This window comes from Pelodiscus sinensis, chromosome 1, assembly GCF_049634645.1.
Source record: "Pelodiscus sinensis isolate JC-2024 chromosome 1, ASM4963464v1, whole genome shotgun sequence".
NCBI lineage: Eukaryota > Metazoa > Chordata > Testudines > Trionychidae > Pelodiscus > Pelodiscus sinensis.
This window is the reverse complement of record NC_134711.1, coordinates 99,369,284-99,384,149: the sequence shown is the minus strand read 5'-3', so window position 1 is coordinate 99,384,149 and position 14,866 is coordinate 99,369,284. Positions and strand designations below refer to the sequence as shown.

Here is a 14,866-nt window from a genome sequence, read left to right as displayed (position 1 = left end):
CTCAATTTAACAAATGCAGAGTTTGGCCTATAGTTTTTCCTGTATTAAATTAAAGGGCATACCCATATTTTCATGAAATAAGCCTATCATCCCTCCCCTCCTCCTCCGTTTCGGCTTTTCCTCTCTAAGAGCTCATTTCCTCCAAGGCATTCTGGAGCCCAAGTTTGTCCCTCAGAAGCATTTCCTGGTGCATAAACCCTGGAATCTTAGCACTCTGTAAAACTTTTATGCCATATCATGTGTGATTTAATAATGTCAGGAAAGATAATTTTTCAGTTTGTTCTTAAGCACAAATCTGCAGACTCTTGCCCTTAACAGTAGCTTGACCAGCTGCCATATGCAACATCTGAACTGCAGGAGGTACAAAATATATTGCAACTACATGGTCAGTCAGGTAATCAGTCTTAAAATTGGAGGCCAAACCTCTTCTCCCTTCTGAAACAGAGCATATGAAAAAGTTCATAGCTTGAACCTGGGTGCCTTTTCTCACCCTATTATTTATTTATCTACTCTGAGCTTAGTATGCTAAGAGAAGGAATGGAGGAGCCACGCCTAACGGATTCCAATGGCACAAGGGGACACTCTCGTGAAACTGCTGGAAAAGTCTCCGGTCACCAGTGTGAGGACGCACTAGCAACCAGAGTGGAGCACCCATGGGGACACACATCTTGAAGAAGCACCATTACTGCACAAGGTGAGTAACTCTTTCTTTTTTTAACAGGAAAAGATGTGTTGTTAGTAGGAGTAAGTAGTCATTTAGTCTCTTGAACATATGCCTCAATTAGCATACTGAGCCAGGCAGTCCCCTCCTGCCAACTCACACATCAGCTGGTTGTATCAGTCCTGCTTTGGCACATCTCTACTGCCATGTCCCTGGCTCATTCACTCCATTTTCTCCTCCAACCTGATCCCCTCAAATATTCTTTTTTTGCATACAAGTTTGCAATATCAGTTGGCTGACTCTCTGGTTAGGTTATTAGATACTATAAGTAATTGAGAAAGCCATAGTTATGATAGTGATAGAAATGTAGCCGTGTTAGTCTGGGGTAGCTGAAGCAAAATGCAGGACAATGTAGCACTTTAAAGACTAACAAGATGGTTTATTAAATGATGAGCTTTCGTGGGCCAGACCCACTTCCTCAGATCAAATAGTGGAAGAAAATAGTCACAACCATATATACCAAAGGATACAATTAAAAATAAATGAACACATATGAAAAGGACAAATCACATTTCAGAACAGGAGGGGGATACGGGGGGGGGGGGGAAGGAAGGTAAGTGTCTGTGAATTGATGATATTAGAGGTGGGGAGAGTGAGATGTCTGTGAGCTAATGGTATTAGAGGTGATAATTGGGGAAGCTATCTTGGTAATGGGTAAGATAGTTTGAGTATTTGTTCATTCCTTGTTGGAGAGTGTCGAATTTTAACATGAATGACAGTTCAGAGGATTCCCTTTCAAGTGCAGATGTAAAAGGTCTTTGTAGCAGAATGCAGGTGGTTAAGTCATTGAGAGAGTGTCCTTTCTGGTTAAAATGGCAAGAAACTGTTTTTTCTTTGTGATCTTGTCTGATATCTGTTTTGTGGGCATTAATCCTTTGGCGAAGTGTCTGAGATGTTTGTCCAATGTACATAGCAGACGGACACTTTCGGCACATGATAGCATAAATTATATTTCTGGATGTGCAGGAATATGTGTTCTTGATCTTATAACTCACTTGGTTAGGTCCAATAATGGCATCAGCAGAATGAATATGTGGACAAAGCTGGCAACGGGGTTTGTTGCAAGGGAAGGTACCAGGGTTGGTATTAGTGTGGTATGTCCTGTGGTTGTTGGTAAGAATCATCTTGAGGTTAGGTGGTTGTCTATAGGAGACTATGGGTCTGTCTCCCAGAGCCTCTTGGAGTATGGTATCCTGTTCCAGTATAGGCTGTAGTTTATTGATAATGTGTTGGACAGGTTTAAGTTGGGGGTTGTAGGTGATGACAAGTGGTGTTCTATTGTTGGTTTTCTTGGGTCTGTCTTGAAGTAGATGGTTTCTAGGTATTCGTCTGGCTCTTTCAATTTGCTTTTTTATTTCTCCGGGTGGGTAGTTGAGGTTTATAAATGCTTGGTAGAGATCCTGAAGCTTCTGGTCTCTGTCAGTGGGATTAGAGCAGATGCGGTTGTATCGAAGGGCTTGGCTATAGACGATGGATCGTGTGGTGTGTTCTGGATGGGAGCTGGAAGCATGTAGGTAACTGTATGAGTCGGTGGGTTTTCTGTAGAGAGTGGTGTCTAATTTTCCATTGTTGATTTGTACTGTGGTGTCCAGGAAGTGGATCTCTCGTGTAGAATGGTCCAGGCTGAGGTTGATGGTGGGGTGTAGGTTGTTGAAATCTCTGTGGAATATCTCCAGTGTTTCTTGGCCATGCGTCCAGATCATAAAGATGTCATCGATGTACCGTAGGTAGAGAAGGGGTGAAAGGGGACGGGAGTTGAGGAAACATTGTTCTAGGTCAGCCATAAAGATGTTAGCATACTGTGGGGCCATGCGTGTACCCATGGCTGTGCTGCTGATCTGGAGGTATAAGTTGTTCTCAAACTGGAAATAATTGTGGGTGAGAACAAAGTTACATAGGTCTGCTATCAGGTTGGCAGTGGTGTCCTCTGGGATAGTGTTTCTAATTGCTTGTAATCCGTCTTCATGTGGGATGTTGATATATAGAGCTTCTACATCCATGGTGGCAAGGATGGTGTTATTGGGGAGGTTATCGATGTTTTGTAGTTTCCTTAGGAAGTCAGTAGTGTCTCGGAGATAGCTGGGGGTGTTGGTTGCGAAGGGTTTGAGAAGAGAGTCTACATAGCGGGATAGACCAGTAGTGAGCATGCCAATACCAGAGATGATGGGACATCCGGGGTGCCCAGGTTTATGGATCTTGGGAAGCAGATAGAACAATCCTGGTCGGGGGTCAGAAGGTGTTTCTGTGTGGATTTGTTCCCGAGTAGCTGTGGGGAGGCTTTTAAGGAGACAGTGTAGTTTCTTTTGGAATTCCAAGGTGGGATCAGAGGGGAGAGGTTTGTAAAATGTGGTATTCGAGAGTTGTCTGGTTGCCTCCTGGTTATAGTCGGCCTTATTCATAATGACCACAGCACCCCCTTTGTCAGCTGGTTTGATTATAATGTCCAGGTTGTTTTTGAGACTCTGGATGGCATGGTGTTCAGCGCAGCTAAGATTGTGTGTCGCTTGTTGTCGTTTGCGAATAATGTCAGTCTGTGCGTTGTTGCGGAAGCTTTGTATATAGAAATCCAGATTGTAATTCTGGCCGTCAGGGGGAGTCCATATAGAATTATTTTTCCTTTGGTGTTGATAGGGGGGATCTGGTAGGTCAGATCGATGTTCATTGGTGGTTTGGAAATATTCTTGGAGGTGGAGGTGGCGAAAAAAAGCCTCAAGGTCACCACAAAATTGTATCCAGTTTGTGGGGGACGTGGGGCAGAAAGAGAGACCCCGGGACAAGACAGACACTTCTGCTGGATTGAGTTTGTAGCTGGAGAGGTTAACAATATTATCCGGTGGGTTGAGGCAGTTGCTGTTGTAGCCAGTGGTATGGAGCAGGTTAGAAAATTTATTGTCTTTTCTTTGTTGTAGGGAATAGAAGTGTGTATAGTAGATTTCTTGTCTGGTGGAACAAAAGTCTTACAAGGTGTCAGTCGGTGTGGATGTTTGTCTTGAGATGAGACGATCTAAGTTAGAAATGTCATTCTTGATGGTTTTCTGTTTCTTGTATAAAATACTTATCAGGTGAGTTCTTAATTTCTTGGATAGTGTGAGGCAGGGTATGTCTACACTACAAAGTTAGTTTGAACTAATGGACGTTAGTTCGAACTAACTTTCATAGGCGCTACACTAGCGCTCCGTTAGTTCGAATTTAATTCGAACTAACAGAGCGCTTAGTTTGAACTAGGTAATCCTCATTCCACGAGGATTAAGCCTAGTTTGAACTTACTAGTTCGAATTAAGAGCTGTGTAGACCCTTAATTCGAGCTAGTGGGAGGCTAGCCCTCCCCAGGTTTCCCTGGTAGCCACTCTGGCCAACACCAGGGAAACTCTACTGCCCCCCTCCCGGCCCCGGACCCCTTAAAGGGGCACGGGCTGGCTACGGTGCCCGTGCCAGGTGCAAGCCTGCCAGCACCCAGCCAGCAGACCCTGCACCTGGCACGGCTCGAGCCAGCCACTCGATGCCCCCCAGCCCTCCCCCTCTTCCCGGGACCAGGCTGGCGGCTCCCGGGAGCTTGCCCAGGACCACAAGAGGCGGGCACCCGCCTGGGCTAGTGCGGACATCGTGGACCTCGTCCACGACCTCTGCACTAGGCACAGGAAAGTGGCTGGCTAGAGCAGGAGAGCTGCCAGCCTGGCCACCCAGGAGCAGGTGTGCATGAAAATCAAGGTGGTCCACTGAGACCCCTGATCCTGAGCCCTGAGCTTACAATGGCCATCCTGGGTCAGACCAAAGGTCCATCTAGCCCAGTAGCCTGTCTGCCGACAGCGGCCAACCCTAGGGACCCTGGAGGGGATGGACCAAAGACAGTGACCAAGCCTTTTGTCTCGTGCTATCCCTTTCCAGCCTTCCACAAACCTTGGGCAGGGACACCACTCCTACCCCCTGGCTAATAGCACTCCATGGACCCAACCTCCATGACTTGATCTCACGTCCCTTTAAACTCTGTTCTAGTTGTAGCCTTCACAGCCTCCTGCAGCAAGGAGTTCCACAGGTTGACTCTTTGCTTTGTGAAGAACAACTTTCTGTTACTAGTTTGAAGCCTGCTACCCATTCCTTTCCTTTGGTGTCCTCTAGCCCTTCTTTATGGGAACTAATGAAGAACTTTTCTGTATGCACCCTCTCCACCCAACTCCTGCTTTTAGAGACCTCTATCCTGTCCCCCCTCCGTCTCCTCTTTTCTAAGCTGAAAAGTCCCAGTCTCTTTAGCCTCTCTTCATATGGGACCTGTTCCCAACCCCTGATCATTTTAGTTGCCCTCCCCTCTCCCAGCCTCTCTCTTCCCCTCTCCCACCTCCTTTTCCCAGTCTCCCCGAGTTTTGTTTAATAAAGACAGATTCCATTTTTGAACACAATTGTCCTTTATTTTGTACATCAAGAAGAGGGGCTAGGGAAGGGTAAGTGGAAGAAGGTGAGGGAGGAATGGGGTACGCACCCGATGGGGAGGACTGGGCTGGCTCTGCGGGCTTCTGGGGGTGGAAGCTCTCCTGCAGCCCCCCAATTGCCCCCTCTCCCCAGATGGCAGCCTGTGGCAAGTGCAGCCGGTCTGATGGCCGAGTGGTGTGATGTGCCCAGTGTAGGTAGTCCGGGCAATCCAAGCCAGGACTGCTTTGAAAGCGGGGCACCCCTGAGAACTGTCTGTCCGGGGTGGGGGTCGGGACCCTTTAAGCACAGCCCTCGGCTAGCCTGAGACAGCATCTTCACGCTCTAAGTCCTCCTCTGATGCCCTGCTGGCACTGCTTCCGGCCATCCTTAAGCCTGGTTCAGGGTCCACTTAATGTGGACATGCTAGTTCGAATTAGCAAAACGCTAATTCAAACTAGTTTTTTAGTCTGGATCCGTTAGTTCGAATTAGCTTAGTTCGAATTAACTAAGTTAGTTCGAATTAACGTTGTAGTGTAGACGTACCCGCAGAGTCTTTCACTGTAGTCAGTGCAGTATGTTGATAGACGATCTAAGTTAGAAATGTCATTCTTGATGGTTTTCTGTTTCTTGTATAAAATACTTATCAGGGTGTAAACAAGAATTTTTAAATCTTAATATTATACGCAAGAATTTTGACAAGTCTACATGGACTCTATTAAAAGTAAATATGAAATGTACTTTTAACTGAGTGAGATATTTAGATGGTACATTTCTAAATGTTAACTATTATAGGCCCCACTGTACAGATTAATAACAGTTTGCAGCTGTACTTACACTAGACATTTATAAACTGACTCAAATGATGCAATATCATGAACCAAATGAGAACTATGTTAAAGATAGTGTTAGTTTTCTGGTGGTGCAATCAGGGCTCCATTGAGATCCACGAGACTTTTGCAATTGACTTTTGTGTCCATTGCAAAGAGCAAACTGAACTGTTGTTCTGATCTCAAGCTCATTAACAGCTTATAACAAGTATTTGCTTATTTTTTCTGGAGAGGCCATTATACAGTATTCATTATCAGGCAATTTTAGCTGCCAGTTTCCCTAGTTTGCTGAGCTTATTTAAAGTGTGCCACATATCTAATCCTGGCAAAATGATTTGACAAAAACAGAGCTCCTTGAATAAATTAGAGGTGGGAGAAGCATATAAACAACATTTTTCTTAATGCTAAATGTACTTAATAAGAATTCCCAGATACTGAAATTTATGTAATAGTAATATTAGTCCTAAACTACACATTGGCTTGAAGTTCACTTCTTTGTGAATGGGAAGGAATTCTAACCTCTTACTTCTGAAGTTGTTGAACTGGAGACAGTTGTCTGGGCAGTTGGCTTAGCAGGACAATTACACTTTGACATAAGACAGACTACTTTTGCAAAGAAAAGTTTAAACTTCTTATTCTTTAAAAAAAAATCTTGGCATCTGTAGGAAAAAGCTAACATCTACAAACTTTCCACACCTGAAGTTTTTCCAATGTTTTTGATTATTACAAAAAGTCATGTTTATTTTAGGCAACACTGTGGCTTCTGGCTTCCAATCTTCTGTTGTACCTTCTGTTTTATCCTTTAATTTCAGGATGTTTTGTGAGCAACAGAGCTGCACTTCCTGCATAACAATAATTACTACAAAAAGCATTTCCAGAATACAGACTAACTTTAACAGACTAAAAAAGTTAATGTCTCCTTATGCAGAGGAAAATAAGTAGGGTCCTACCAAATTCTTGGTTCATTTTGGTCAATTTCATGGTCATAGGGTTTTAAAAATGGTAACTTTCTTGATATCGGCTATTTAATTCTGAAATTTCAGTGTTGTAATTGTAGGGACCCAAAAAGGAATTGTGTGAGTATTGCAAGGTTTGGTAGAGGGGTTGCTGTACTTCTACCCTTACTTCTGCACCGGTGGCTGCTGACTGGGAGTCCAGCTCTGAAGACAGCTCTACTGCCAGTAGCAACTGCATACAGAAGTAAGGATGGCATGGTATGGTATTCCTTCCCTTATTTCTGCACTGCTACCTGCAGAGCTGGGTCCTTAGTCAGTAGCTGCCACACTCTAAGTATCCAGCACTGAAAGTAGCAGTACAAAAATAAGGGTGGCATTGATATGGTATTGCCACCCTTATTTCTGTACTGCTGCTGCTGGCAGGATGCTAACTTTGGAGCTAGGCACCCAGATAACATTACAACACTGCTCTCCAGGTGCACATATCTGAAGGGAGTACAGTAGTAAGGGTGGGAATAGTGTGACCCTCCTAAAATAACATTGTGATCCCCCTGCACCCCTCTTTTGGGTCAGGACACCTAATTTGAAAAACACTGGTCTCCCCCGTGAAACCTGTATAGTATAGGGTAAAAGCACACAAAAGGCCAGATTTCATGGGAGGACATCAGATTTTACTGTCTGTGACACATTTTGCATTACTGTGAACTTGGTGGGCCCTATAAATACGGTTTATGGGTACTTATTGTCATGTAAACATTTTTCTATCAATACCTTTGTTGCCAAGCAGACCACATTTACCTTCACCAAAAGGAACTCGAGTGTAGCACAAATGTAATGCTATTAGAGTTTCTCTGTACAAACCCAAGAATTACAGTGACCATATTTTGCAAAATGAATTACTGCATACATTTAATTCTATAGGCGGCACTATATAATCAGCAATATGAGTAGTTAAATAAATCATTGTTTTGTTACATTGAAAGGATATTGCTCGTATCATCACTAGAGTTGGTCTCTATATAATCATTTTAACAGTTTCTTTTTTTCTTACTATGGACTTTTTGGGGCTAGTCAGTGAGAAATCCCCATGTATGGATTTGAACTCTGGCTCCCTAAGAGCATCCGCATGATAGACAAGATTTTATTTTTAACAGCTATAGAAAGAAAGTAGTACAAATATTTGTCATATGTTTTCTGCTAATGTAGGCTTAAGATATCAAAACTTATTAACTGACCCTTCAAAAGGTTGAAGAGTGCAATGAAATCTAAGTGGTCTCTACTTTTTAATTTGTTTTTCATAGTTGGCTATACATTTATAATCAGTTATGGTGAATGCCAGTAGCATATTAGTGGTGGAATGTTGTCAATTTAGGGAATTCATAGGAGTGTATCAGGAAAAATACTTTGTTTGATCTGTATATAAATTGGTTAACATGATCTTTAACATAAATAGCTATAAACTTAATAGTAAATGGTGATCTTCTTTTGTGCTTATGTTAAAGGGGCATAATCTGACTTATGTAGGAGTCAGGGAGGACTAGTTTTTGCTGTTCTTCAAGGGCACCATTTAGGGAAGGCAGGGGGGCTAATGCCCTTATACTGGGATACTGCTTGCTTTTCTTCCCCTTTCCCTTGCTATCAGGGAACCAGAGGAAAGTGCACAGCTTGTGTCAATTACTCCTCGGCCCTCTCCCCCATACCAGCTGTGAATGAGAGGAATGCACATAAATTGTGTTCTTTCCCTTGCTCCCTATTAGTGACAGGAAGGGGAAGAAGAGCAAGCAGCATTCTGGTATGTGTGGCTGTAGTCCCTGTCTACATGGTGCCCTTGCTGCTCTTATGGTACAATGAGCTAAGCCCAAATTTTCAAACTTCAATTCCTAAAGTTAGGAATTGAAATCCATATTCAAGCACCTAAATGAGTGGCTTGATTTTCAGAAATGCTTTTTGATTAGCCCAAATTACTCCTGAGGTTCCCATTACTACGAAGCCCCTCTGAATACTCCAGAACATAACCAGTGGTTTAAAAGCCACTACTGAGCACAGAGACCATTTTAAACATTTCTTGGTAACAAATTCAGCCTTGGTGTAAGCAGGTGCAATTCCTTCAACATCAGAAGCCTTTCACCTACTTAGGTCAGGCTAAATTTGTCTCTTGTCTCCTTCATTTCAGTGAATGGTTTGAAGCCAAGATGAAACACTTTAGTTTAGCCTTCTATGTGTATAGAAAACAAAAGCTAAAATAATCAAATTAATAGTGTAGTTGGCAGCAGTGCTGTCAAGTTAATTAGGTTCCTGATGCTTTTATTTTTTTGTGCTGTGAGCTAATCTGGCATTTTGGGACTTGGCAAATTCAAAAAATTAGTGTGATAGAATTTTCCTGGGTTTGGATTTCAAATAAGTGTGAGTCAACTTTGTGTTTTTACATAGTGAAAGATATATTCCTGCTGTCCAGTCAGAAGACATGGTAATTTAAATGTATAAAGAGCACTGGAGGGGGTATCTGATAAGTGCTATTCAGAACAGAATTTAAATATATGCTTAGATTTAAGCCTATGCATTGATTTCAGTACTGTCCTTAATAGGGATGCTTTGCTATGCTGGGGACTCAAATAATGTATAGCATCATAAACATTCCTTAAGATATATGGAGATTTAGAAATTTTTGCTATGCAAGGCGTTCATTCCTACCTGCAGTATTTGCCTGCTATCTGGGAGTGTTTCTTATAACTTAATTGCTACAGAGATTCTTCACAGAGGCATAAAATAAAAAACTTGCTCTTAAGTTGCTCACAATTCAAATTAAGCTGAACAGCAAACACTAGGTGGAGGAATTTGGCTGAAATTGGTATAATAAGGGTGGGTTAACTTCCTTCTCACTTCCACTGACTTTCCATTGAAGATTTCATACCTTGTTTGCCGAAGATTGGCTCTTAATTGGTAAATAAAAACCATAACACGTATAAACATTGGTAATACAGTAACTTCTGCCAGCATTTATGCTGATGCTTTCCACTTCCCTCCTTGTATTCTCTCTCTGTAGCCAGATGAAAACTCAGTAGGTGCATTTAAAGCACATAATATTTACCTATGTATACCACGTCACAGACACACACAACTTGCAGAGTAATAGGATCTTGATAACAGTGGCTGGCAAACTGACACCCACTTTCTGGGCCATTTGGGCAAGGACAAGGAAGACAATGATCTCCTGATCCCAAGACAGGGACTCCATAATAGCCTCCAAAGCACGTATATTAAATAAAGGCTTATGAGAGTATAGGCTGGTGCAGTACAGATATTTCTTCTGATGTGAAATCTCACTACAGTGGTTTTCAGTAACTGGCAGGATGAGGGAGACACCAGGCTCACTCCAGGATTAAAAATAATATGCCATGCCCCACCAAACCTTTCCATTTCACATGCAATGTCTTTCTTTGAATCGTCACACTTTAAACCTCCTTTAGTAGGTGGTTAGGTACATTTCTATGGACAAGTCATGTTGAGGACTGTAATCAATTGTTCTCCATGTTCACTGAAAGTAGGACAAGAACTAATGAGCTTAATGTGCAGCGGGGAAATTTTGGTAAGTTAAGAAAAAACTTTCCAGCTATAAGGGTAAATAAGCTCTGCAAAAGATGTTCATGGGATGTTGTGGAATCCCCATTATTGGATTTAGTTTTTAAAAACAGGTTGGACAAACCCAGTGATGTTCTAGGTTTACTTGTTTCTTTTACAGTGCAGTGGGCTGGATTTGATGACTTCTCAGGGTCCTTTCTAGCCCTATAGTTCTGTAATTCTGTTATTCCGTTAAATAAGGCAAAGGGGGTGACATAATTTCTTATTTAGCTATTCAACCTTCTAGAACTCTTGGAATCAAAATGAGAAGAATGTTTTTCTTCAATCGATAATGAGATGCTTAAACAGTTTTACTGCTTTCTCCCTGACACATTTGTATAAACAGAGACATGTTTGCCAAATCTTTACGATCATCAAAACCTTGGTCCCTTTTTGAGGGAAGTGCACGACAAATAAATTGGCACACAAATTTACTGTATCATCTTTTCCATATTCAGAAACTGTCTGAGACTCATTTGATTAAACTTAAAAATAACTCTGTGAATGTCATTAGAAGTGCTGATGAATATTCAATGTCAGTTGCCTGCATTTGTATTCTGGTAAGGAATTATTAAATTGCTTGTTAGTCTTTCCTCTTGTAAGAACTTGATTGTACTTGCCAGAGCCTGGAGGAATTGTTTTCATATTGAGAGTTTTAAAGGGTTTAAATTTTCCACTTTCCATTGAAAAAGGAAACATGTTACAATTTATTTGGCTACTATAATCTTCTCTTGCTTCCTTGGTAAATAGAACTTAAATAATTACCAAAACTTTTGGTAACACTATGTAGCGGTTGGAGAGGAGAAAAATGGGAGAGTGAAGGGAAGCAATGTTTCTGCAGAGATTAGTTGGTTATCTTCATGCTTACCTTTTCCCCCAGCCTTATCCACCAGTTCTCTGCTTCTACCTTTCTGTCTGGTGATGATTTTTCTACTGCAGCATAACAGTAAATGAGGAGTAAGGGTTATTTTAAGGGAAGGGTTTTATCTCAAAATAACCCCGTTTTTTCTCTTGAAATAGCGCTATTTTGAAATAGTGCAATAATGCGATTATGCAAAATGAAGCATGGGATATTTAAATCCCTGCTTAATTCGCAATTTCGGGTGTCTGCATTTGTATTCTTCTCTCTCGAGTGGAATGAAGTGTAGACATACCCAAAGAGTAGTTATTAATGGCTCAGAATCCTGCTGGAAGGGCATAACAAGTAGGGTTCTGCAGGGGTCTGTTTTGGGAACGATTCTGTTCAATATATTCATCAGTGATTTAGATATTGGCATAAAGAGTATGCTTATTAAGTTTGTAGATGATATCAAACTGGGAGAGTGCTTTGGCAGATAGGATCATAATTCAGCATGATCGGGACAAACTGGAGAAATGGTCTGAGGTAAATAGGAGGAAGTTTAATAAGGACAAATGCAAAGTACTCCACTTAGGACGGAACAATCAGTTTGACACATACTGAATGGGAAGCGACTGTCTAGGGAGGAGCACTGCAAAAAGGGATATAGGGGTCATAGTGGACCACAAACTGAATATGAGCCAACAGTGTGATGCTGTTGCAAAAAAAGCGAACATGATTCTGGGATGCATTAACAGGAGTGTTGTGAGCAAGACAGAGAAGTCATTCTTCAACACTACTCTGCACCAATTAGGCCTCAATTGGAGTATTGTGTCCAGTTCTGGGCACCACATTTCAAGTAAGATGTGGAGAAATTAGAGAAGGTCCAGAGAAGAGCAACAAGAATGTTTAAAGATCTCGAGAACATGGTCTATGAAGGAAGACTGAAAGAATTGGGCTTGTTTAGTTTGGAAAGGAGAAGACTGAGAGGGGACATGATAGCAGTTTTCAGGTATCTAAAAAGGTGTCATAAGGAGGACTTCCTGCCTGTCAGGGTGATTAAACAGTGGAATAAGTTGACTAGGGAGGTTGTGGAATCTCCATCTCTGGAGATCTTTAAGAGCAGGTTTGAGAGGCATCTATCAGGAATGGTCTAGACAGTACTGGGTCCTGCTGTGAGGGCAGAAGACTGGACTTGATGACATCTCGAGGTCCCTTCCAGTTCTAGTTCTAGTGTTCTATGGTTCTATGAATTTTTTCCATAATATGGCCAATGTGTCAAGTGTTTTCCACATCTACATTCATGATACGTGCAAAGCTACTGAGTTGTAAATTATTTCATTTGTTCAGATGAACATAATGGACCAATTTTTCCCTAGTGTAACTCCATTGAAGTGTAGGATGACTTTGATCCTGTGTGTTTCATTTAGCATAGCTACTATTGAAATTCCTCTTCATAGCTAAGGACAATGAGATTGTGGAACATTATCTAGCTCCCTAACCATGACAGAAGGTGAAAAGCCAACAATAAACAGCACTGGTAGGAATGTGGGGGTTTCAGGCCCCTCTGCCCTTCCTAAAAGGTGCCCTAGGTGGGGTGGCGGGGGGCCGGGGCAGTCCCAGACCCATGTGGGATGTGCCCTTAGCCAGCTCTTTTTACCTGCCTGTTGCTTAGTGTGAATCTGCAGGAGAGCCTCGGAAGCCCGGCTGGGAGTGCGCCCTGCCTCCTCATGCAGCCGAGCACCTCAGCCGGCTCTTACTGAAGCAGTGCACTGGGGTGCGCAGCTTTCCTTTCACCTCTGTTTGGTACACTTTCCTCTAAGAATCCAGAGAGGAAGGATCTTTCCTTGAATCCATATTTATTATTTCTCACAGAAAGCACTTTCTCTTTCCCATGTGCAATTTTCCTTTGATAGCAGTGAGTGAGGAATGCATTTTGAGTCTCTGCCTTCCACTGATCAAACATAGGCTATGTCTACACTCGCGGCTTCTTGCGCAAGTAATATGCAAATGAGGCTAAGCGTGGAATATCGCCAAACCTCATTTGCATACCTAATGAGCCACCATTTTTTTCAGAAGAGGCTCTTGCGCAAGAAGGAGCGTCTACACTGCCCCTTCTTGTGCAAGAAAAACTCTCTTGCGCAATGCCATTACACCTATTACTTGAGAGGAAGAACGGCATTGCACAAGAGGGTTTTTCTTGCGCAAGAAGGGGCAGTGTAGATGCTCCTTCTTGTGCAAGAGCCTCTTCTGAAAAAAAATGGTGGCTCATTAGGTATGCAAATGAGGCTCAACGATATTCCATGCTTAGCCTCATTTGCATATTACTTGCGCAAGAAGCCGTGAGTGTAGACATAGCTCCAGTGGCCATTTGTCCTGAAAGAGAACTTTTTCCGACAACGTCATTCATAACCATTCCACAAGGCTTCTTTAACAGGTTAGTCAGTCACAAGGATACACACAATGTAAATGTGTGCTGCTGCATCATAACAGGATACAGATAAAAGAAAACACTGTGGACAGCGTTCCATTAGTTTTGTGAAATCTAAACACCAAATACATGCTTCTATCTTCCACAGTCACTTTGGGTATGTCTATACTGCCACCCTAGTTCGAACTAGGGTGGCTAATGTAGGCATTCAAAGTTGCAAATGAAGCCCAGGATTTAAATATCCCGGGCTTCATTTGCATCTTGCTGGGCGCCACCATTTTTAAATCCCCCTTAGTGTGGACTCCATGCCCGCGGCTACACGCGGCACGGAGTAGGTAGTTAGAATTAGGTAGTGGAACGAGGTGTACCGGTAGTTCGAATTAGAGAGCCTAATTCGAACTACCTATTCCATGCCGTGTGTAGCCGCGGGCACGGAGTCCGCACTAAGGGGGATTTAAAAATGGCGGCACCCGGCAAGATGCAAATGAAGCCTGGGATATTTAAATCCCGGGCTTCATTTGCAACTTCGAATGCCTACATTAGCCACCCTAGTTCGAACTAGGGTGGCAGTGTAGACATACCCTTTGATCTACTATTCTACTATACAGGTGAGTTGGCCTGTATACTCTCTGGCATGACCTGGTCTTCCAGTATCACTTACTGACTTTCTCCAAAGCACACTGAAATGTTCTATATAAATACAGAGAGTTGCTATTCATTATTAATCTCATTACAGTCTTTTCTATTTTAGTTATTTTAGAATTTTATGTCTATGTTGTCACTTGATCAAATTATAGCGTTACAATCACAAAATATATAGTACTGATGTATGTGTATTTATGCAGCTGCCTTCTTGTGCACTGAGATGAAGTTATGTCTTAGGGTTTAATATTTCTCTTAAATCGTGCTTTACACCATTAAGACTAAAGGACATTGGATATGATTTATTCCAAGTACTTATAGCCAGTTATCCTTTCTACTCATCACCAAAAGATTTTAACTTCAGCTGCTTGTGTGAGACGGATCGTTAATAAATCATGATCTGTGTTTTTGATTTGCTGTAATAGCAAC

The 14,866-nt window shown here is 42.2% G+C and overlaps 1 long non-coding RNA gene across 1 annotated transcript in view; it reads left to right on the top strand.

Annotated features, from left to right (window-relative positions):
* Positions 1-232: 232 nt before the first annotated feature.
* Positions 233-14,866, top strand: part of LOC142830938 (uncharacterized) — an 85,949-nt gene continuing 71,315 nt past the window's right edge. Inside the window, exon 1 of the long non-coding RNA XR_012906501.1 lies at positions 233-694. This is a non-coding gene — a long non-coding RNA (uncharacterized LOC142830938). The remainder of the gene's footprint in view (positions 695-14,866) is intronic.